This window comes from Panicum hallii, chromosome 8 (assembly GCF_002211085.1).
Source record: "Panicum hallii strain FIL2 chromosome 8, PHallii_v3.1, whole genome shotgun sequence".
Classification (NCBI taxonomy): domain Eukaryota; kingdom Viridiplantae; phylum Streptophyta; class Magnoliopsida; order Poales; family Poaceae; genus Panicum; species Panicum hallii.
The window spans coordinates 43,996,318-44,018,570 of record NC_038049.1 but is presented as its reverse complement, the minus strand read 5'-3'; the positions used below and the strand labels follow the sequence as shown (position 1 = coordinate 44,018,570).

The following is a 22,253-nucleotide window of genomic DNA, read 5'->3' as shown; positions in this document are numbered from 1 at the left end:
CTTGCAGTCCAGGCAGCCACTGCGAGGAGACATCTTGCATGTCCTCATCCAGAAACAGCTGGTGCAAGCTGTCCAACCTCTCCGCATCCGTCTCACTTGGGACCCTCTCTAGGCCTTCACATGCAGCAATTATAAGCACCTCAGAGAGGAACGGGAGGTTCTCCGCCACCTTAATGCTATCCACATATCTTAAATGGAGCGCCTTCAACAAAAAGTTCTCCAAATTTCATAACCGAGTTATACCTAATGGGAGACTATGCAAAGCATCGCACCGCTGCAGGTTTAATATCTGAAGGTTTATGAGACAACAAATGGACTCAGCAAGACAAGATATGTCAGTTCCATCAAGACCAAGTAACCGTAGATGTATCCATCTTCCAACAAAATTTGAAATACTTTGTATAACAGACCAAGTTAGATCCAAAACTCGATTATGTGGAAGTCTTCTAAATATTGTATTATCAACTCTCAGTGACTTTTCATAAGATGTTCTCCAAGTTCTAACTTTATTTGTCAAAGCACCCTTTTATTTTCTGATCATTGTATATTTTCTGTGCTAGTGTTGTCTTCCCAACTACTCCTGTTCCAACAATAGCAATCTTGTAAGACCTCTTGTCCTTATGTTCAAGTAGCAAATCTACTAGTTTTCTACAATCATGTATGACCTCCTTATCCACAAGGTTGGGTTCAACAAGGTTGGAGCTTCTTCTATGTCTCGGTGTTGAAACCTTTTTAGTAGATTGTGTGCTTGTCAGTGATGAAAATACTTTATCCTTTAAAATATTATCTATTCTTTTGTTCAGGCTTCGAATCTTAACAGCAATGTCATGATGTGTCTGGATATTAGAAAAGCAAGAGGAAAGGGAAAGGCCGGTGCATGTACTTGAATTGCTTGATATTAACAAAGAATGATCCGGCAATAGTTTTCTTTCTTTAGATCTAGCCAAGTTAATAATATTATCAGCGTCATACATGGCATCTCTAAGCTGACTAAGCCAATTGTCATAGGAGATGCAGGTTAACAACCCACGTCTACTATGTGAAGTCAAAGAAGACGTGGGTTAACAATCCGCGTCTCCTATGTGAGGGTCATTGGAGACGTGGGTTTGTAAAATCACGTCTCCAATGACCCCTTTCATAGGAGACGCGGAAAAATCACGTCATCTATGACCTCACATCAGAGACGTAAATTTGAAGATCCGAAAAAAACGCGTCTCCTATGAGGCTGTCTTACATAGTGAGACTTATGTAACTGCGTCCTTTGCAATACCTCTATCGAAGAAACTGTGGATCATCTCTTCTTTCAGTGCCCGTTCTCACAAAGCTGCTGGAACCTCTTAAACTTACAAATTCCATTACAGGCCTCAACTCTCCAAAGTTTGGATCTATTAAAGTTTGAGCTGCGTTCACCACTCTTCAAAAGTATTTTCATTCTCCTTTGTTGGGCAATTTGGACCTCAAGAAACGGATTCATTTTCAAAGGAATTCAACCAACAGTGGATGGTTGCTGTCGCACCTTCAAGAAGGAACTCGATTTGCTACAGCATCGAGTGAAGATCAAGCACAAACAACACCTTGAAGAATGGCTGAACCATTTTCCTTAGACTCTGTGCTGTTTTACTTTTCTTTCTTTTTCTTTATTTCCTGAACTCTTCTTGTTTTACCTTAATATATTTATAACCAGTATGCGATAAACACCCCTCCTGTTTCATAAAAAAAACTCCCTGTGCCTTTTCAAAAAAAATGTCTGATGGCAAGCATTCCCACGGTGATGACTACATACGCATCTGCTGCACTAGGGATTCTGCGGATGCCTTTGCCTTCATGTGCACGCGACGACACTCCAATTTGACTATGACTGCTCTGGCGGGGGCGGGAGATGGGTTTCAGTTGTTGCCGCGAACAGAGTTCCGGCAGATGATAGAGTTCGATTACTGCATGGCGGATTGTTGGATATTCAAGAACAGAGTTGCTGTTTTTTTAATCAGGAGCAGAGTTGCTGTTACCTTGACCGCCGAGCAGTGGCGTACTTCACTGATGAGTTGCTGTTCCAGTATGCCGGCGAGTCGAGGGTGTTATGATCGATCGCCAGAGCGCCAGGGGCACGCGTGCGGCATCCGTGTGTTACGTCTGCGAACGCGTAACCTAGGAATCAGGATGGCATCCGCGGCCACGGCGTCGGCGGCCTCTCGGCGGCCGGCGGGGCCTCGTCGGCAGCCACGCCGGAAAGGGTTGTCGCTCGACCGGAACGAGAACCTGTGATGCCATAGGGTAACGACCTCGGGCCGTCGAGGCGCGCGGCAGCGTCTCAGTGGCAACATGACCGGCGCGCCACGTTTGCGTGGCTGATCGGCGGGGACCAAGCCACCGAGGCGGCGGCGTCTGGGGACCTTTTTCTGGCGCATGCTTTGGTCGGTTGAAGCCGGGGTCTGGCCGCGAACGCGGCGGTCCTTCGAGGCGGGGGTGGACGGTATTTGATTTACCGTGTACACCTTGGGTCCCTGACTGCCGTCCGATCGGCCGTGGGCGCCCCGGATTTGGCAAGATAGCCATGTGACTTTGCTGCTTCGTGGTTCGGGCGTGGTGACCGCGCTGCTTCGCCTTCAAGAGCCGAGCAACTCCAGGAGCTCGACAACTCGAGCCGGCGACGGTGTATCTCACCTGGAAGCGGCGTCGCCTGGTCCGCGCGTTGGCAAGGCCGCTCGACGGCCACCCACTGTGCTGCCTCGCTGCTCAAGGACGCCGGCGCCCTGGGCGGTGCATGCCTTGGTCGACGCCGCCTTAGCTTGTCAGCGAACGCGCAGAGCCGATGGAGTCGTGGTTCTCAAGGGGCCGGTTGGATGGATTGTGATCTGTAGACGACGCGTCCGTGTGACGAGCAGAGCAAGACAAGGAGGGACCCCGTGTATGTGTGTTGGTTCCTTTCGAAATGCAGACGCGCGTGCGACTCTGAAGAAGCAACCGCTCTGCACTGTCCTCAGTCCTGTCCTGCTGGCCTTCATTTGCTGCATTATTTATCAGATCGGGTTTGATCTGTAGAAGATGCATCAGTGCAAGGAGCAGATGAAGACAAGGACCCTGATGAGTGTGGTTCCTCTGGACGAAGCAGACGCGCATGCTGCTCTCAAGATATTGCAAATACGAATTCTTCTTTGTTTTTGGTCACTGATGTTGCACTGACTACCTATGTGGCAATGGCAACCGGCAACTAACACTGACAAACCAACTGCAGGGTAACTTCATTAACATGTACACTCAAGAGACCTGATAAACTGACAAGCAGGAGAAAGGACCTGCATTGGCTAGTTCACAGAAGCTGAATGGCTGGAACGAGAAGGGAGCTTTATTTCACAGAAATGTTAGTGGCAATTACAAAACAAGAGCTCACTTTTCATGTATATCGATAATTGCGACAGAAGGCATGCAACAGCAGATGCGGTTTCTTCACATTACATGTTCACAGACTATTAAAAGTCCAAGCTCACCACAGAGTTATTCCAGAAACTCAAGTAGCACACATTTTATTCAGACATGCATACTAGCCAAACACTTAAACAAACATTAAAAACGAGTCTTCCCATACATCAGCTCGTGTTGTGGTTCTTGATCAGCCATCCTTAGTCCATCGACGGCTCGAGACAGACATCCTGGTCCACGAGCAGGCAATTACGTCATCTTCAAGAGATGTAGCACCCTTTATGAAAGCAAAAATAGGAAAATAAATTGAAAGGAAATAGCTTGTAACTGGCTCATGACAAGAACGATGGTGTAGAATTTATTCTTTCTTCACCGATTGTTGTTGTAGTGATTTATAGGTCAATTTTATATAATTATAATCTAGAATTTAGAGTATTTTTTTCAAAATTAAGTTATTTTATTAATTGCATTTTCTATGGGCTCTTTATTATTTAACTATTTTCTTTCTAGATCACATAGAAATCAACTACTAATTTCTTTATTTTTTAATTTCGAATTTTTATATATATATTAATAGTAGTTGGTGTGGACTCTTTAGGTTAGCCCAGACCGTTAGATCTTCCTAAAAATCCAACGGTGTATATCGTTCCCTTTTTTCGATTAATGTGGGAATTTCTAGATTCTCTCGGCGAACGTGGTAGATTCTTTTAACACTATTGTATTAAGATAATAGATAAGAGCACGAATGGAAAACAGAGAAGAGATAAGTATATATCATATTCAATATCCAGTGAGCGGTCATACCTCGCATACTTATCACCACCAGGTGTAGACATCCATGTCTTCCTCGTGCAGCCGCTGGTGCTTCTCTTGGAGTCCAGGCAGCCACCGTGAGGAGACATCTTGCATGTCCTCATCCAGAAACAGCTGGTGCAAGCTGTCCAACCTCTCTAAATACCTCAAGTTTGGACACAGCTGTGCACGCAGCTCTCTCACCTGGGGAATATTTGAGACCCTCGCTAGGCCTTCACATCCAACAATTACAAGCGTCTCAGAGAGGAACGGGAGGTTCTCCACCACCATAATGCTATCCACATCTCTTAACTGGAGCTCCTTCAAGCTCGTGGCCTCCAGTCCAAGCTGCCGTGGGAGAGCTCTCAGCTTGGGGCAGCACTGAAGAAACAACTCCTTCAAACGTGGCAGCAGCTGCAGCCTTGGAGGTGGGGCTTCCCACTTTTGCTCTGCAGCAGCTCCATCCTCTCCCCCTTCCTTACCTGCTGCTGCTGCTGTCGCTTCTTCTTCTTGACTTCCACTCCTCCCAGTTGGGCATATCCTTGATGAACAACGTTTCAAGCTTGGGGAAAGCAACTGCCTCTGCAGATCCGGGATTACCCACCCCGTAGCCCACAAATTCGGGTCCAATCTTGGTGACTGCAGTGGCTCCCACGACTTTCAGATATTTCAGGTTGGGGAGCTGCCCGATTGGAGGAAGATGCACACATGATTTGCAATCCACAAGATTCAAATACATCAATGATGGAAAATGTGTAGCGGTATCAAGCCAGGTGGGAAACCTCCGACCAAAGAAATCTGCAATACCTATATCTTCAATGCTCTGTGGAGGGATTAGCTTCTCAAACGCCCTCTCTATATTGATTATATCCCTTTCACTATATGATTCATCTGTACGTTCAGTACAACGTAAACCGAGTTGTTTGAGAAACTTTTTGTCTAGTAACAATGAATCTGTGCTACAAAGAGATGCTCTCTCCAATTTATCCAAATCAAGCTTCCTCAGCTCAAAAAGAGGACCCAGCTCTTCTAGGCTCCATCCATCTTGCGTTCTGGCACTATTATCGCTGCCACCACCAACCGGAAATCCTTCAAGATCATTCAGGAGCTTCAATTTAGCAATCCCTTTTGGAACGTGGTTTATTGGTGTTTGAGCAAGACCAAGGCGTCTTAAGTTACATAACCGAGTTATACCTAATGGGAGACTATGCAAAGCATGGCACCACTGCAAGTTCAATGTCTGAAGGTTTTCTAGTGAACCAATAGACTCAGGAAGACAAGATATGTCAGTTCTATCAAGATCAAGTAACCGTAGATGGATCAATCTTCCAACACAATTTGGAATACTTTGTATAACTGACCCAGTTAGATCCAAAACTCGAATATATGGAAGTCTTCTAAATATTGTATTATCAACTCTTAGTGACTTTTCAGAAGAAGTTATCCATGTTCTAACTTTATATTGATCCTTATCCATGCTAGGTAGCACCACTATATCCTTCTCAGTGACTGCTGAAATACGTCTAAATTTACTCATGACACTAACTCTTATTGATCCTGGATCACCAACAAAACATTCTTCTCTAGATAAATGACAAGCAAGCTGCCTTAATAGGTCATGCACTGTGCATCGACTAAGATCAGCCGCTACATCAATTGGTTGGAGGAGATTCCGACATATCAACTCATAATAGTATTCTTCAGCTGTATCTTCCAGTAGTTGGCCACCTAGCTCATCAATGAAGCCTTCAGCCACCCACATCCTAATAATATCATCACGGTAAATAACTGAATCTTCAGGAAACATGGCACAATAGAGAAAACACGGCTTCAAACAGAGTGGTAGGTCTTCATAACTTATATATAAAGCACTTGGTACTTCAAGTTTGCTCACAGACCAAGCATCTTTTCTTGAAAACTTGTTCCATTCATTCTCAGTTTGTTCTTTCCTGGCTAAAACCCTTGCAACAACCTTAATTATTGCAAGAGGAAGACAGCCACATCTGCGAACAATATCTATTCCTAAGTCTCGCAGATTTTGCACTTCTTTTTCTTGGTTGATTCCCATGCTCTTCCAAAGCAACTCCCATCCTACGTCCACTGACATTAAGTCAACTCGGTGTGTATGGTCCACTCCAATTTCTACAGCAACAGTGTCGAGTCGAGATGTCAACAGAATTATCCCTGTGGCTGCAGCATGCAATGGGGTGCTCAGTAAATTTTGCCATATGTCAGACTGCCACGCATCATCCAACGCAAGAAAGAAGCTCTTCTCTTGGATGGCTAATTTTAGCCTGCTTTGGAGCTCATCAATTGATTCATCCTGCATGTACTGTACTTCAAATTTTCGAAGAATCTCCTTCAGAATAGTAACCTCGGAGTAATCTTTGGAGACACAAACCCATGCTTGTTTGTCAAAGCACCTGTTTATTTTCTGGTCATTGTAAATTTTCTGTGCTAGTGTTGTCTTACCAACTCCTCCTGTTCCAACAATGGCAATCTTGTAAGACCTCTTATCCTTATGTTCAAGTAGCAAATCTACTAGTTTTCTGCAAGCATGTATGACCTCCTTACCCACAAGGTTGGGTTCAACAAGGTTGGAACTTCTTATATGTTTCGGTGCTGAAACTTTTTCAGTCGATTGTCTACTTGCCAGTGATGAAAATACTTCATCCTTTGAAATATTATCTATTCTTTTGTTCAGGCTTGGAATCTTAACAGCAACCTCATGACGTATCTGGATATTAGAAAAGCAAGAGGAAAGGGAAAGGCCGGTGCATGTACTTGATTTGCTTGATAATGACAAAGAATGATCCGGCAATAGTTTGCTTCCTTTAGATCTAGCCAAGTCAATAACATCATCAGCGTCATACATGGCATCTCTTAGCTGATTGAACCAATTATTAACAGCTGATTCTTTTGTGCTCCTTTGCTCTGCATCATTAACAAAGTGTCGTATTTGCTCCATTCTTCTCTGCAGTTCTGTGAGCTCTTCTTTTACCCCTAAAATTAGTATGGCCTCCTCTGAAATGACATCTTGCAACTTCTTAGCACACGATCCAACTAAAGATTCTAGTATGGTTGCCATCAGACAAAGATGCTGAGAGAGATTCACCAAAGGAGTTGCAGGCTGGGAAATAAATGTGCAAATGTGTTAACTTGGGCTAAAAATTTGAAAGGGCTCACAAAATTGAAATGCGTTTTTAAAGAGATTAACATATACTAGTGTCAGACCCGGGGCCACCAGGCTGGGCATGTTACGAAGTTTAAGAGATTAAGCTCGTCTTATCTCTTATTCATTTTGTTTATCTCTTGTTTATCCCGTTTAAATAGGAGATAGAGCTAACCAACACGGAGAGGATCTACTCGAGATCAGTTCTGGTGTGATCCCTCGGAGGGGGTTGGTTAGCATCTTTGTAACTCTGACCTCTCGGATATATAAGGGAGGTCAGGGACCCCCCTAAAAACAGAAGATCATTAGGTCAATCTACACCAAAGAGAATACAAACCACCATACAGGACGTAGGGTGTTACGCTCCGTACGGCCCGAACCTGTCTAAAGTCTTGTGTTCTTTGCACCTTCGAGTTCCTGATCTCGGCGTCCCCTCACCCAAAACTTACCACCTTGGGTATATCCCTCAGTGGGCAGCCGGTTAAACACCGACAGCTGGCGCGCCAGGTAGGGGTGCGCGTCGAAGATCCACCGGCGAGCTCGATGGCATCGTTCAAATTTATTAGGTCAGTTCCCTCTCAGGGTACGACGTTCGTCTTTGGTTCATGGGTCTGCATCGCAGATGGTGTAGGCAATTTCCGGCGATTCCTCGTCGACATGAAGCCAAAGACCTCCGTTGCGGATCTCCGCAGCAATCTCGACAAGTTCGTCGACGGGCTCGACAACTTGCCGCTCCATGCTTCCGCAGCGCAGATCGAGAAGGAGTCCGCTCCAGTCTCGACTTCATCTCATGTTGCGACAACTTCCCCTGGTTTGGACTTGCTCCAATCTAGGGGTCCGCACAACCGATCTCAACTCGGATTGTGCGAACCGGCCACTGATTTTCAGGAGGCCAACGCCTCTGGGTCCCTCTCCATGCTAGAGAAGGACCTGGATTTGCTGCTCCAGGATGGAAAGCCTGAAGCCACTGCGTGTCGGGGGGCTTCGGGTTATTCCGGTATCGGTGATCTGGTGGTCACCTCTTTGCCGGAAGGGCGCGTTGTGCACTGGAGGGGCATGACGCTCTCCAATCTACTCGAAGCGGAGGGTCGACTTGTGGCTCACCTCGAGCCATTGCCTTTCCAAGAGGGCAGGCCATTGGCCACCGCGGCGGAGGGGTCGACGGAACTAGTCGATAAAAGTTCTCACGAGCTTTCCTCACGCCAGGTGCTAATGGCCGAAGAAGGCGATGACGGTGGGGATCTTCCCATCGATAATTCCGACGTGATCTCCGAAGATGAGATCACGGCAAACGTCGGCGACGAGAACGACGCCGATCGTGAGGCGCGGAGGGCCAGGAACAGGGCCCGAACAATCCGGCGGCGGAGGGCCAATGAGCGAAGGCGATCTATGCATCGCGAGCTCGACCCCGAGGTTGCTGCTGTAAGCGAGCGGGGCTTCAGGACTCCGGTGGCCAACATCGCCAGGGTCACGGCCATCCTCGAGCGCAGCAATGATCCGGAGGTGCGTCAAGCTCTCCTCTATGCGCAAAGGGCTTGGATCTAGTTGGATCAACACAATCCGGCGTCCATCATCCGGGAAGAGCGCGTGGACGAGAGCCGGAGCCAGGCCCGCAGTCGAACGGCTGGTGGTCGTCCTCAACACCAGATCAGCAACGACAACGCACGCGGGAGCCAGGCCCCTGGCGGGAGGCAACAGCCACCGCAAGGGGGTCATCCGCGACAGGCCAGTCGCCGACCTCCTCTGGAGGACTTGCGCCAGCACATCAATGACGGTCGCAACGCGCGCACCGTGATCTCCTCCTGGCGCAAGACCCGGGAAGAAGTCGAAGCTGAAGGTACTGATTGTAGCGATCGATTTCCCACTTTCTCTGCTCGTTTCAGCAGCTACAAGTACCCGGAGGGCTTCAAGCCGATCGGCATCACCAAGTACGACGGCAAGCAGGCTCCCCAGCAGTGGCTCTGCTGCTACTCCACGGCCATTGATGTCGTGGGGGGCTCAAACATCACCAAAGTCATCTACTTCCCGATGGCCTTGGACCCTGCGCCGCTCACTTGGCTGGAGAGCCTCGGCAGCAACTCCATCGACTCCTGGGAACGACTTAAGAAGGTCTTCATCGACAATTTCCAGGGAGCGATTACTCGTGCAGGTACTCGACACGATCTTGCCCAGTGCAAGCAAGAACATAACGAGCTTCTACGGTCCTACACGCGCCGCTTCTTCGACGTCCGCGCCACCATCGCGAACATCTTGGAGGAGGACATCATCAACTGCTTCTACAACGGCATCACCGACCCGAGCATATACAGAGATTTCGGGCGGAACAGGCCGAAAACTGTTGCAGGCCTTCGTGATATGATGCACGATTGGTCCGAGCAGGAGGAGAAGATGCGGGAGCGGTTCCCGCGGCGCCAAGATAGCAATCTGCGGCGCCCAAACGACAACCGCAGCGACAAAGGCCAGCGGACTTTTCGGGGCCACCCCGGAAACGAAAGCCAGATGATGTCATCGCGGCTATCGATCGTCCTTCGCGGGGCAAGAAGTTGACAACTCAGGAGGAGTTTGAGAAGCTCCTGCAGAAGAAGTGCCCATGGCACCCGGGCGCCAACCATGCCGCCATCGACTGCTACCACTTTCGGAGGACGTTCAGCAACTCTGGTGGCGGCAAGAAGAACAAGAAGCCTGCTGACAAAGAACCCGAGGATGAGGATCAGGAGGATCACGGGCGCAACTCGAAATTTCAGGATGCGTCCAAGGTGGTCAATGTCATCTTCGGGGGGGGGGGGACGAGGATTTCTGCTCCAGGCGAGATCAGAAGCTGCTCCTCCGAGAGATTTTATCATCGAGCCGACGGTACCACGACCACTCCGTTGGTCGGAGGTCCCCATCTCGTTCTCTCGTGATGACCAGTGGATGAGCTTTTCCAAGCCTGGTAAGTTCCCCTTGGTCTTGGACCCTGTGGTCGCGGAGGTCAAGCTTACCAAGGTCCTGATAGATGGCGGGAGTGGGCTCAATCTCATCTTCGTCAGCACTTTGAAGAAGATGGGTCTGGATTTCAAGGATATGCTGGTTCCCAGCAAGTCTTCCTTCTACGGCATCGTCCCAGGTAATGCGGCGCATCCGCTCGGTACGGTGGTCCTCCCAGTCACCTTCGGCACGCGGGAGAATTATCATACTGAATTTATCAAGTTCGAAGTGGCTACTTTTGACTCTTCTTGCCATGCAATACTGGGTCGACCGGCACTTGCCAAGTTCATGGCAGTGCCGCATTATGTCTATCTGCTTCTCAAGATGCCAGGACTCGGTGGAGTGCTCACCCTCCGTGGCGACTTGAAGAAATCATACGACTGCAATCAGGAGGCGATCCAGTACGCTTCGACTACTCGCGTGCCAGATGCTTCGGGAGAAGTACTCGCGGCCGCGCAGCAGCTCTCCCAGACCGGGCTGGAGATTCCTTCCAAGAAGGCCAACAAGTCGAGCATCCAGTCGACTGATGATGTGGCCCTCAAGACGATCCAGCTCCAGGAGGGAGATTCATCCAAGACCGCCATCATCGGTGCGGGCTTGGGTGACAAATAGGAACTCGCGCTCGTCAGCTTTCTTCGGGCTAACCGAGACATATTCGCGTGGAAACCAGTGGATATGCCAGGGGTGCCCAGGGAGTTGATCGAGCATGCTTTGAATGTACACCCGAAGGCTACGCCTAAGAAGCAACGCCTGCGGAGGTTTGCCCACGACAAGCGTGAGGCCATTAAACGGGAGATCGCTAAACTTCTCGCGGCTGGATTCATTAAAAAAGTAATCCATCCAGAGTGGGTAGCGAATCCCGTCCTTGTAAAGAAAAAGAACAATGAATGGAGAATGTGTGTCGACTACACCGATCTCAACAAGCATTGCCCAAAAGATCATTTTGGGCTGCCGCGCATTGACCAAGTCGTCAATTCGACGGCCGGATGTGTCCTTCTTTGTTTTCTTGATTGTTACTCAGGGTATCATCAGATTGCACTCAAGGAGGAGGACCAAATCAAGACTGCATTCATCACCCTGTACGGGACCTACGCCTACAAAACAATGTCCTTCGGGTTGAAGAATGCAGGTGTGACATATCAGCGTGCGATCTAGATGTGTTTCACGGATCAGCTGCATCGGAATGTCGAGGCCTATGTGGATGATGTGGTCATCAAGACTAGGGAGTCCGATAATTTGATCACGGATTTGGAGGAAACATTCAGCAGTCTGCGCAGATTCCGGTGGAAACTCAATCCCACCAAGTGCGTCTTTGGCGTACCATCAGGGAAATTGCTCGGGTTCATCGTCAGCAACCGGGGCATTGAAGCCAACCCTGTGAAGATCATGGCCATCACTGATACAGAGGCTCCGGCCACAATCAAAGATGTGCAAAAGTTAACAGGTTGTCTGGCGGCTCTGAACAGGTTCATCTCCCGGCTCGGGGAGAGAGGACTACCCTTCTTCAAGCTCCTGAAACGACAGGATAAGTTTCAATGGACGGAGGAGGCTGAGCGGGCTTTACAAGATCTGAAACATCATCTGCAGTCACCACCAATCCTCACAGCACCGTTGCCAGGGGAGGATCTACTACTTTACATCGTGGCAACAACTCATGTCGTCAGCAGTGCTATTGTAGTCGAGCGAGGCGAAGAAGGCCGTGCGTTTGGAGTGCAGAGGCCTGTCTACTTCGTCAGCGAGGTCCTCTCTGAATCCAAGGTACGGTATCCCGCTGTTCAAAAGCTTTTGTATGCTATCTTGATCACATCCAGAAAGCTGCGCCATTACTTCGACGAGTACAAGATCACTGTGATCACGGACTTCCCGCTGGCGGATATTCTTCATAATCAAGATGCCATGGGGCGCATATCCAAGTGGGCAGTGGAACTGGGGGCTTTGTCAATAGACTTCAAGCCACGCACTGCAATCAAGTCACAGGCTCTAGTCGACTTCATGGCTGAATGGAGGGAGAATCAAGTCCCAACTCCAGTGGACAAGCCAGAGCATTGGACCATGTATTTCGATGGGTCCCTCAAGCTCGACGGCGGTGGCGCTGGGGTTCTACTTATTTCCCCATGAGGTGAGCAGTTGAAATATGTCCTTCAGATCCTGTGGGCGGTATCCAACAATGAAGCCGAGTATGAAGCTTTGCTTCACGGGCTTCATTTGGCGATATCACTAGGGATCAAGCGACTACTCGTATATGGCGACTCTCTTCTTGTTGTTCAGCAGGTCAACAAGGAATGGGATTGCAACAAGGAGACAATGGACGCTTATGTGCAGGAAGTGCGCAAGTTGGAAGGCAAGTTCTCCGGCCTGGAGGTTCATCATGTATTGCGGGAGCACAACATTGGCGCGGACACCCTATCCAAACTAGGGTCCACGCGTGCCCAAGTCCCGCCGGGAGTCTTCGTCCAGGAGCTCAAACAACCATCCATCATGTCTTCTCCGCAGGTAGCCATCGATGCGGGTCCCCAACAACCCGATCGAGAGGTTATGATGCTGGAGGAAGACTGGCGAGGGGCTTTTATCGACTTCATACGAGATCAACGGTTGCCAGCGGGAATCGACGCCAGGAGCGCTGATGCAGCTTGCATCGTGCGAAGAAGCAAAGGTTTCGTCCTAGTCAACGGCAAGCTCTATCGACGAGGCGCTCGGTCAGGGGTTCTCATGAAGTGCGTCACAAAGGGAGATGGTTACGACATACTGCGAGAGATCCACGACGACGTCTGTGGCAACCATGCGGCTTCAAGAACGCTTGTGGGGAAAGCCTACAGAGCCGGCTTCTGGTGGCCCACCACGGTGACCGACGCGGAGGATCTCGTGCGCAGGTGCCAAAACTGTCAATTCTTCGGCAAACAGACGCACGTTCCAGCTCACAGCCTCATCACCATACCGCCGTCTTGGCCTTTCGCCTGTTGGAGTCTTGACATGATCGGGCCCTTCACGATGGCACCAGGCGGCTTTACCCATGTTCTGGTGGCTATCGACAAGTTTACTAAGTGGATCGAGTACAAGCCGATAGCCAAGCTCACACCAGATCGGGTCGTCGACTTCATCTCAGATATTCTGCACTGTTTCGGCTTCCCCAACTCCATCATCACGGACTTGGGGTCAAACTTCACGGCGAACCAATTTTGGGAGTTCTGCGAGAATGCTTGCATTGAAGTCAAATATGTCTCGGTTGCACACCCCAGGGCTAACGGACAAGTCGAACGGGCGAACAGCTTGATCATCGACGGCCTCAAGAAGAGACTTTATGATGAGAACAGCAAGAAGGGAGGAAAATGGGTGCATGAGCTACCACATGTCGTCTGGGGGCTTCAGACTCAGCCATCCAAAGCCACAGGATAAACACCTTTCTTCCTCATGTATGGATCCGAAGCTATCCTACTAGCCGATATCATGTGGAGGTCTCCAAGGGTCGAAATGTACAATGAAGGCGAGGTGGACGAGGCGCGGCAGCTAGAGCTCGATTCTGTGGAAGAAGCTCGCTGTACCGCCCTTGTTCAGTCAGCCCGGTACCTGTAGGGGATCCGGCGATTCCATGATCGCAACATCAGGGAACGGTCATTTAGCGTCGGTGATTTGGTCTTGCGCCGTATTCAGGACGAGTCCGGCCTCCACAAGCTCAATTCAAGGTGGGAAGGCCCATTCGTCATCAAGTAGGTCACAAGACCAGGGTCTTATCGACTACAATTCCCCGATGGTCGCGAGGTCCCGAACTCCTGGAACGTCCAAAACTTGCGCAAGTTCTACCCTTAAGTCGAGACCCGGTGATCGCTAATTCCCCGGGGGCTCAAAAGATTTTCTTTCCCTGAATCAATTTGGAGGCCGTGAGCCACATAACTCGGGTTGTACATGCCGTCTCACTTCCACGATGGCAGGTGTCACGTGCAAACATATATACATACAAATCGACTTCTTGTCGCACATGACGCGGGGGCCACGGCCACGGTCATCTCCTTTCGACTTCCGTTTCTGACGGAGCCCTCGGCTCCGGCTAACTCCTCGGCATATCGAGTTCCGCCGCGAGCTTCGATGGTCGCACGCGATAGCGGTCGCACTTTTTCCAACACAGTCGATCCGTTCGACTGGCCTACACCTAGTACGTTGGAACGGCTCACATAAAAGAGCTACATCGACTACATCCTGAGTGGCTGCACTCAGGACAGTTTTGTTTTTGCCAAAAAAGAATGGCAAGCTCGCGGCACTGCCCGCACCTGCTCCTTGCAAGTTTGATCCGTCTGTCCGGGTCTTACCTAGCTTGCGGAGCACGCTCACAGAAGGAGCGCTCCTCGACTACACTCCGAGGCCTCGTACTCGGGGTAGTCCCCTCTTTGCCCTATGCACGGCAACCCCGCGATGATGCTCGCGTTCTTTCCTAACAAGTCTAGACCCGCTCGATCGAGTTGTGGCTACTCTGTTAGACGAATTCTAGCTGCCCTTCAGGTCATTGCACCCAGGGACATGTCTACTACTTGGGTCTCGTAAGCCTGGACCGCCATTCAGCTGTGACACGCAAACACAGTAGAGATGTCGAGGGAAGCATTTCAATAAGAGAATAATTAAGTGTTTCATACACCCTAATCCTGCAGTACATTATGTACAATTTATTCTGCTATAGGTTGGGCCTCTAGTAAGTACTCTTCGAACCGCTCGTCTGTGCAGTCCGCCGCCATCCCTTGCGCGAAGATGCTCAGCTGCGCGTTCGGCACGAAGGACTTGACATAGGCGAGCGCATTGCTCACGCACGCGACCGGAGCCTCGGATAGGAACTTGAGCACCTTCTTCGGGGCTTCGCGGAGTCACTCCAGCAGGGGCCGCGGGCCTGCTTCGCCTTCGTCTGGCGGATCCACCATGTCCACCAGCTCCTGGGCGGCCCCCCGGAGGTCCTCTAGCTCCTTGCGCTGCTGCTCGTCCTTCTCGCCAAGCGCTTTGACTTGCTGAAGGCAGTCGACGAACTGGCGTTCAGTGTCGCCGATCACCTTCTGCAGCCTTTCGACATCATCTGTACGTCGATACAGCATATTCTTCATGTCAGTAAGCAACTCCTCTTTGTGTTTTGTTATTTTCCTAAACTCTGTGATAAGGGTACTTCAGCATCTAATGGGGAGTTACTGAGGGAAAGTACTCGAGGGGAGCGAGGGCCTACCTTGGTGCGCCTTCTTCTCTGCCTTGAGCTGCTCCTGGTACTCTGCTTGTTGCTCCTTGAGCTGTTGTCGGAGCTCGGAGTTGGCCTCCTCCATGTTTTTCAGGTCATTCTTGAGCAGCCAGGTCTCTCGAGTCCTTTCTTGCTTCAGCATATCAAGCTCTCGCTGCAGATAGCAATTCTTCGTCTTCTCCTCGGAGATGCGCTTGTTTAGGGCAGCCAATTCCCGCGCGTCACTCACGACCGCGCGGAGTTTCTCCGACTTCTTCTGAGATTTGGTGATTACATGCTGCGCAAAAGGGGGAGAATGAGTCCTAAACAACTCGCCAATGCGCACATCGGAAACATTACCCGAGTATTACCATGGAGAAGTCGTATAGCTCCTTGAAGGTGCTCTTGAAGGTCTTCAGGTTCTCCGCCGACAGCAGGAGGTCATCCACCAGGTCGGTGGTGATGACGTTCTGGTGCCCCGACCCGGCCCTCAACACCTCACGGGGACTCCTCAAGTGCCCGGCGGCATCCCCGGGCGGCGGCGGCTGGACACCTGCAGGCATACGAAGTGGTCAACACATTACGCCCAGACCCCGGCAGCCAGTCGCGGGCGGGTAAGCGCATACTTGTGCCATCAGTATGAGCGGCATCAGGGGTCTCGACTTGTTCCCCGCCACTGGGTCCGGCTCCCTCTTGTCGGGGCTCGGGAGGCGGCAAGTCGGGGAGTGCCGCAACCGCTTCAGGGGCCACCTCTGCGGGTACTGGCCCCTCAGGCGCCGGGGGCTCGGGGGCTGCAGCAGCCGAGGCAGGCGCCGCAGCCGCGCCTGGTTCCAGCAGGAGTTGCACGGCGCTCGTAGCCCTGGTGACATCGACAACATTCGGCAAGTCGGGGAGCGCCGCATCCGCTTCAGGGGCCACCTCTGCGGGTACTGGCCCCTCAGGCGCTGGGGGCTCGGGGGCTGCAGCAGCCGAGGCAGGCGCCGTAGCCGTGCCTGGTTCCAGCTGGAGTTGTACGGTGCTCGCAGCCCTGGTGACATCGACAACATTGTTATCCAATTGGGCACGAGCAAGATCTTCAAGCGAGTGAAAGAAAACTTACAGTGTCGACTTCTTCTTGGCAGCCTTCTTCACCCGCCAGGCCCATCGGGGAATGCCCGTTGCCGACGGTGAGGCTTGGTCGGCCGATGGAGGGGTCCCCGCCACGACAATCGTCACCGTCGCGGCGGCGGAGGGGTCTGTCTCCACCCCTTCGGGTTCAGTCCCGGGTGGCGGAGCAGGGAGACTGCAAGGGGACGCTGTCAGTACTCAGCATCATGGAAACTTTGCAACTGGCCAAAACAGCAACTCAGTACCTGGAGGACTCGACTTCTTGGGCCTTGCGTTTGCGCGTCTGTCGCTGGCCCTTCGGCACTGGTGGTAGAGCGCCGGTCAACTCCACGCTCTGGTCGGAGGAGTTGTCCCGGCACGGTTCCTTCACTCGCCGGCGAGTCCACGCATTCGGTGGACTCGCTGCTGCCTTGAATCGCAGCAAGGCGAGCCGTTTTGGAGGCAACGGCGGCAGCAGGGCGTAGTCCTCCTTCGGCTTCTTCTCCCGCCCGCGAGTCCACGCATTCGGCGGACTCGTTGCGGCTTTGAGCCGCAGCAAGGCGAGCCCTCTTGGTCGCCGTGGCAGCAGAAGGGAGGAGGTGATAGGCTCGGGGGATGTCAGGTTGCGGCGGGTAGCTGCAGTACAGCTCCGTGTGCCCCTGCAGAAAGTTTCTTCAGTTCAGTTCCGGTGCAGTAGCAGATGTCTTCAGTGGAAGAAGTCGAATACTTACCGGCTTGGGCGGATGTTGCGCGGAGTACAAGGTGGGCACGTACGGCACGGCGTTCACGTCCAGCAGCACCCGCTGAACTCGCTGGAGCGCGACTTCGTCTGGCACCTCCTCTGTGCACATGCGGGAAGGGTCAACAGGGCCGGTGTACTCGAAGCCCAGGCAACATCGCTGTTGGATGGGCTGGACGCGGCGCTTGTAAAATGAGAACATGACGGAGGCGCCGGTCACTCCTTTCTTCTTCTGTGCCTCGATGGCCTCCAGCAGCTCTCGGACTTGGATCATCTCCATGCCATGGGGTTCCAGGTTCCATTCCCCCCTCACCACTGGTGGTCTGCTCGACTTCATTGGAAGTTGGGGAGCATGGTTTTCGATGTAAAACCATTGGTTTTTCCACCTAGGAAGGTTTGAGGGGAATTTATATGAAAGGTATTTTTCGCCGGCCTGCTGTCGCAGTTGGATGCCGGCGCCCCCCACCACGGCAAGTTTCTTTGTGGTCGGCTGGGGTTTGACACGGAAGAGGAAGCGGAATAGATCCCAGTGGGGTTCAATTCCGAGAAATGCTTCACAGAAGTGGATGAAAATGGAAATGTGGCAAATGGAATTCGGGTTGAGGTGATGGAGCTCAAGCCCGTAGTAGTAAAGAAGGCCGCGAAAGAAAGAACAAGTGGGGAGGGCCAATCCCCGTTCGGCAAAATGGTAGAATGTGACGATTTCGTCGACATTCTCCATGGGGAAAGGTTCACGGAAAGAGGGGCGCCAGTTGACAAGATTTTTCTCTTGTAGCAACCCCTCAGAAATAAGTTTTTTCAGATTGTTGAGGGAGCACTTACTGTGTGTCCACTTCGCGGTCGCTGGCTCCGCATCCTTCTTCATTTCCTCGATCTCTGATTTCTTGGACGCCATCTCCGATGCGCCGGCCACGAGATGCTCGGGGGCTGCGGGGAGAGGGGCGGGGAGGTTGGAGCGGGAGGTTTCTCTTGGGGGAAGGCGGCGGTGCTTGGCTCGGATTAGGGATTTCGGCGGCTTTTGGCGGAATGCAGATTGAAAGCATGGTTTTTTCCTACTGTCATCGCGGGGTTAAATAACCAGCGGGTGGGGAAAAGTTACTGTTCTGAAGTTCAAGAGTCGTCTTTGGGAATATTTCGAAGGTGAGGGGTCACTTGGTGGTTTGATTGGATTAAATATTCGATTAATCATTTTTTCAGGGCCCTTAGCCCGAAAAAAGCGGTTTTCGAATTTTTGGTCTAATTTCACCATTTGCATCATCACTTTGGTTTATCCTTAAGGTATTATTGTTTAGCCTGTAAGACACGGTTTTTGGATCCTTATCTCCAATTTTGTGGGATTTGGATTCAAGACTCGGGGGCTGCGGGGTACGTGGCATCGACCACTTATTTTTTGAATTTCTTTGAAGAATATGGAGGATGGCAGATTAATGCGACCCTCAGCCTGATTCTCCGATTCAACCTAAGGCTCGGGGGCTACTCCATATGGAGTGCGATTTTGCAATCGCACACCATAGCAGAAATAAAATTCGGGGCATGAGCACCTCATAGCTTCGATGCAGCCAGACAAGTACTCGAAGAAGGACTTCAGGACGAATCATCAGAAGAAGTCGAAGACTGCTTCGAAAGTACTCGATAAGCCTGCAGAACTTAGCTACGAAGAGCTCGGGGGCTTGTCAGACCCGGGGCCACCGGGCTGGGCATGTTACGAAGTTTAAGAGATTAAGCTCGTCTTATCTCTTATTCATTTTGTTTATCTCTTGTTTATCCCGTTTAAATAGGAGATAGAGCTAACCAACACGGAGAGGATCTACTCGAGATCAGTTCTGGTGTGATCCCTCGGAGGGGGTTGGTTAGCATCTTTGTAACTCTGACCTCTCGGATATATAAGGGAGGTCAGGGACCCCCCTAAAAACAGAAGATCATTAGGTCAATCTACACCAAAGAGAATACAAACCACCATACAGGACGTAGGGTGTTACGCTCCGTGCGGCCCGAACCTGTCTAAAGTCTTGTGTTCTTTGCACCTTCGAGTTCCTGATCTCGGCGTCCCCTCACCCAAAACTTACCACCTTGGGTATATCCCTTGGTGGGCAGCCGGTTAAACACCAACAACTAGTACTGATTTGTGGTGTAATATTTACATGGCATGTAGGCTACTAGATATCCAAGAGACCAAGACCCTGGGGCACCTTTTTATTAAGCTAAATATCACTAAATTCTTCTTTATATCTTCAGTAAATCAGACATAATGCCATTCCATATGGGTCAGGAACTAATACCTTAGGTACATGATGTTTTTTAGGAAAATTAGTAGTATGGTGAAGTATAAACTCGAGTTAGCATGTTGCTTTTTTTGTTGGTGCTGCTAAATGTTGTAAGCGAATATGGACTGGATTGGTTGTCATCATGAACAGAAAACCTAGAAATTCTCCTATTTGTCAATTTTTGATCTGCTAGAGCACAATGATTGTTTGATTCACCATTTGAACTGTAACACTAACAGATTTCTACAGGCTAGTATAGAAGTCACCAGTTACAGTAACTTATGGAAATGAAGATGAAATATAGAGGTAGCCTTGGAAGCTTACCTGGTAATAACAGGAGAATGACTTACAACAAATTATTTATTTGAAGAAAAAGTTTTCTCAGATGATAACTCATCAAGACTTCAAGCATCCAGCTAGCAGACTGCGCCCAAGATAGGCCGATGTAAAGTAACTGATTTGAAAAACCAATTTATAATGTTAATAGCAGAAGTTATCAGCCAATCACCAATGGGGAACCACAAATCACAGAGCTAATTAAACCTGAAAAGTTGAAGAAAGAATGAAAAGGTGAAGTGCTTGCTCATCGAAAGAAAGGTTGTTCAATCACAGGCTAAAGCTAGAATGGTTCAGCTAGAATGCATTTGTAAGCCACTGATCAGAACACTACAGAAGGAGATCAGTATGTGGCAATGCAATTAGTTTTTCTCCCAATCTCTCTCTTTAATGAGAGTTTTTTTTTAGAAACTTAATGAGAGATTGAAATGTCCATAGAAATTGGTGCACAGAGCACCAAGCTTCTGCTACCTCTGCAATGCCAGCATATGCAAATCTGAAGCACAACTCGAACCATCTTTCAAGAAGGATAAGAGTCTCATAACAACCAGTATTAATCTTCTTGAACAAGCAGTTTGTTCCTCTCATCATTACCCATGAGTACTTTTAAGGCCTTCACGAGTGAGGGAAAGCAATTTATGGGATCAGATTGTATTATTTATGGTTTGCTTGGGAGATCAATATGCTTCTCATTTCCTTGTGATCACCATGTTTATAAGAAAAGCACTAGAAGCTTTATAAGAAAAAATAACCACCGGAAACCACATAAGATTTTCCCAGTCGACCCGACTCAAAGCAAGGTCCAGTCAGCACATTATAGGCCTGTCCACGAGGAAGGAGGGGAGCTATGTGATGAGATGGCATAGCAGCCCATTTGTGTGGGAAAGAGTCATCCCTGTCCATTGTTTATTGTGGCTGTTTTTCTTTCCCCTTTTCTTCTTCGTAATCCTTATGATTAGGCTATTGTATAGTTGTTTTTTTATTCATTTGACAAATTTCATAACAATTTCGTAAATATTGCAGCAACAGTTTTTCTTCTCTTTTATAGCTTCAGTATACACCTTAAATTTTTTATTAGGTCCGCTTAACAAAAGAATGTTCCGAATTGTGGAGGGAGTATCTGGTGGCTCATCGGTTGCGTCCGAGGATGTGTCTAGTGTTGTGTGGAGGTGGAAATTAGTGTTATAGGGCCTCATCATTTGACATGATAGGTCCAATAAACTTTGTTCTGATAGATACTCATATAGTACAGTGATGCTATTAAATACTCACAGATGTCTATAAACACTCTAAAGCCTGTTATCACCCCGTGGTTAAAAACATGGAAAAAAACTGAAGTAAAATTAGAGCCTAGAAATCTCACCTTCAAATCTAGCTTCTTTTACTTCAAAAAAAAATCTAGCTTGATAACAGGCTCTGTAATCTGTTTGCTCTGACGGTCAACCCATCACCACTTTGATAAGATCATAGCGGACTGAAGCCAATAGAGATGGTAGAACCAGTATGAAGCACCAACACGTAAAATTGATACCAAAAGATTACCAGTGAATCATCAAAAACTGCTGCAGATATGAAAAGACGAAGTGGAGAAAAAATATAGTTGTGAGGTGAAAAAAGAAAAAAAAAGAAAGAATGGATGCTGGCTTATTCAATGGATGGAATCACTAGAATTGCACGACGAAAGACAAGAATAATTACCACTGAATCAGGCTATCAGAAAGTAGAGAGTTCACTAGAAGGTGTTGATGGGGAATAATCACTAAGAGCAAACAGAAACGATGAACGATTAGCAGGTGTGTCAGTAGAGAAGAAAGAGGAACAGATCTGGACCCTTTAAACTCACCGTAGCCAACAGCATATATATCATAAACTGAAAGGATGCAGACACAGAGGAACCAGTTGAAAACCCAAAGTGCAGTTCCTACTGAAGTCTCGTCTCTGTTGCCCCTCTTTTTTGGCGTCACTTCAGCAGCAGGAAATGAAAGCTTGCAGAGAACATATGTTTATGGATGGATCAGTCTAAATATTTTCCGATATTTTCCCCAGGCAGTAGTGTCGGTCCACATCAGGAAATAGAAAATATGTGGCATCTTGATCACAGCTTGACTAGCACTTTGTTCTGTCGCCGTGGGTGGGTGGGTGGCCACGCGGGTCAAGGTCAATCACTACTCACTCTTTTTATTGGACCGGTCAGTTATAAAAACTCGACATGCGAGGGGCTACCCGCCCCCCGAGCATTAGTGCAAGAAGAAGAATTTCTCGTACAGGCTGAAAAAACCTCCGAACCCCTACCCCACC

General features: G+C 49.4%; 1 long non-coding RNA gene and 1 pseudogene across 2 annotated transcripts; both read right to left on the bottom strand.

The window, feature by feature from the left end:
* Positions 1-3,321: 3,321 nt before the first annotated feature.
* Positions 3,322-15,558, bottom strand: LOC112902090 (annotated as a pseudogene).
* On the bottom strand, positions 3,322-21,944 carry LOC112902132. 2 transcript variants are annotated; one of them, XR_003230488.1, is made up of 5 exons: positions 21,799-21,944; positions 21,654-21,714; positions 21,319-21,517; positions 19,944-20,162; positions 3,322-3,675 (listed from the first exon to the last, which is right to left on the bottom strand). It is a non-coding gene; the product is annotated as an uncharacterized LOC112902132 (long non-coding RNA). The 2 variants fall into 2 exon arrangements; XR_003230487.1 differs by having other exon boundaries at positions 3,322-3,647.
* Between the last annotated feature and the right edge of the window lie 309 nt (positions 21,945-22,253).